Source organism: Pongo abelii, chromosome 16 (genome assembly GCF_028885655.2).
Source record: "Pongo abelii isolate AG06213 chromosome 16, NHGRI_mPonAbe1-v2.0_pri, whole genome shotgun sequence".
NCBI lineage: Eukaryota > Metazoa > Chordata > Mammalia > Primates > Hominidae > Pongo > Pongo abelii.
Window position 1 is genome coordinate 45,025,197 of NC_072001.2, and position 3,010 is coordinate 45,028,206.

The window sequence follows — 3,010 nt, forward strand, 5'->3', positions numbered from 1 at the left end:
GCCAGCCTTCGATGAGCCACGATCCTATAAACAGGTTGCGGCTCCACCCCTAGGTCGCTCCTTCAGCCCTGCACCTGCCCCTCTTCGCCAAGAGGCTGGGTCAACCAGCATCTCCAGAAACCTCTGGCAGGGCTCCAGGACCTGCAGGCGGAGCACCTCTTCCAGACCTGGAGTTCCAGGACAGAAGATGCAGCCGGGGGGAGGCAGACGAGTCCCAGGAGTGGTGGCAGGAAGCTGGTTCCCCTGAGGCTGAGGGCAGAGGATGGGGTGAGGGTAGAGCTGAGGAAACCCCCAGCTCCACCGGAGCCAGGCCAGCCTCTAGATGAGGAGATGAGGAGCCTCTAGGCAAGGGGCGAGCCCTCCTGGGCAGCTCTGTGCAGCAGGGAGTCCAGTGGATGAAAACAAGAGCAGTCGTGGTGACAGGCCCAGGCTAGTGCATCCTCCTCACCTGACCTGAGCAGGCTTCAGGGAGCAGCAGAGGTGTCAGGACATCCCCCATCACAAGCCCCTCACCTCCATGCAGCGGACCCTAAGAATTTAGGGGATTTCAGTTAGACTTTGTAATAAAGGTAAAAGAGACCAATCAGGAGACTCTTAGGTTATGAAAATTGTAGAAGAAAACTTTGTGAAGCCACCTCACTGTTTAAAGCATTCAGTGTACACGTTAGCACTGAACGCTCTCCTAAAATGACATGAATTCAGTCATCTTACCATCAATTCTGTATACAGTTGAACAGCGATGATGTTGTTTTTCAAAGCAAATGAAACTGAGTTAATGTTAAATTACTACAAGTGGATCTAAAATGTATTATTTTAGAGTTGGCCAAAACAGGAATCTAATGGTCTATGAACAAGTAAACATTAATTGGGTGGAAATATCTGTCATTTGCATGATATAAAATCTAATTAAAGAAATGAATGTAGTGGTTGAGCATGGCAGCTCACGCCTGTAATCCTGGCAATTTGGGAGGTCGAGGCGGGAGAATTGCTTGAGGCCAGGAAATAGAGACCAGCCTGGGCAACATGTTGAGACCCCATCTCTACAAAAAAAATTTTCTAAATTAGTGGGGCATGGTGGCACGTGTCTATGGTCCCAGCTACTCGGGAGGCCGAGGTGGGAGAATTGTTTGAGACCAGGAGTTCAAGGCTGCAGTGAGCTATAATTGCACTTTTGCACTTCAGCCTGGGTGACAGAGTGATACGCTGTCTCTTTAAAAAAAAGGGGCGGAGGGGGCGGAAAGAAGTAAATGTAATATGTAGAAAACTACAAAGAACAACTCATTTTAAGTGGGTCACAGACAAAGTGATACAGAGTCACCCAGCTGGTGACTGGAAAGGCTGGGATTGTACTGTCTGTCCTGAAGCCCACCCACCAGAACTTCCCTGGTCCTTGGTGGCCTCCATTGTTTAGGCCCGTTCCAGAGGAATCCCAGGACCTTAAGAGTCCTGATTAACCTCCCTGCCCCTGTCATCCCCATTCGCCCGCCGGGATCCGCTGGGGGAACCTAGGGAGGCAGAGCCGCAGCAACACGTTCCTTGAGGTGACCCCAGCCCCAGCGCCCCACTCCAGTATGGGAGGGCCAGACACCCCCTCACCCCCAGAGGACAGCTTGCTGTGCCCGGAGGAGGGCATGGTGCTCAGTTTCCCCATCTGTGCAATGATGGTGTGGTAGATGCTGGGCCTGGTGAAAACCATGAAATTCCTAATTCAGAGATTCTTAATTTGGGTCTAGGGTCCATGAATGGTAATTAGGATACTTTTAACCATCCCTGAAATTGTATACAAAATTATGTGACTATGTATGCATATGTGAATGTTTCCAGAGAAGGGGTCTAGAACAGCACCGTCCAGTAGGAATGTTCTGGGAGCTCTACAGATGTTGTATTAAACTTTCTAGTGGCCACACAAAAAGAGGTAAAATGATACAGGTGAAATTAATATATATTTAGCCCAATAATCTAAGGTATTATCAATTCAACATGTAATCAACATATAAAATTATTAAGGAGATATTTTACTTTTTTTCATACTAAGACTTCAAAATCCACTGTGTGTTTTATGCTTGCAGCACATCTTAGTTCAGCCCAGCCACATTTCCAGAGTCCAGCAGTTGCATGTGGCTAGAGCCTACCTTACCAGAGAGCTCAGGTCTATAGCTTTAATCAGATTCTCAAAAAGAGTTTGAAAAAGATGGAAAACCATTGCTCAATCGGTCACACGTGGCTACCCCCACTTGAAGAGAGCCGCAGGGTTCTACATGGATGAGAGGAAATATTTAGGATGCTCCCATCACAGTTTCCATGAATTATGTGCCAAGACTTAAGGTTTTGACACATGGTGGAGACCCAAGGTGGGAAGGGGGAAGTACCCGGAGCAGGGAAGCACAGTGGCTGGCCTCGGACTGAAGTCCTAAAGATCTCCCCACTCCAACCCTCCAAGGGCTATGAATAGGGAGCTGTGAATAGGGATCAGACCAAGAAAGACAAAGGTCAGGACAAGAAGACAGAAGACAGGTAGAGGTGACCTGGAGGCAGTCAGCCTGGAACAGGGTTGGCAGGCACAGTGGGGCTGTGCTGAGACCACATGCTGCTCACCCAGGCCACGGGGGGGTCCTCAAAGGAGGGCCACGCCTAGAGAGCCCATCAGAGCAGACCTGACCTCAGCAGCCATACTGGAGGAGGTCTTGGGCGCCATGTTTTCCATTCTCTCATCCCTCTGCCTTGCTGGGCGTCCTTCCCACCACTGTCTCTTCTCAACGTTTGCTCTACACTCACAGAAAATGAACATCTGTTTTTTTATTCGGCACTCAAGGCTCCTTTAATTTCCCCAGATTTTCTCTGGAAACCAGCCCTCCCCTACTCTCTTCCCGCTTGGTTTGGGTGCTGTTGACTCCACCTCCAGCTGCAAGAACACAGCATGTGGTCCAAGGCTGGCCAGTCAGTTCCTGGAATCTTTCTGACCAAGGCATTTGGTTCATTGGACTCAGGACTCCAGCCGGTGCAATCACAA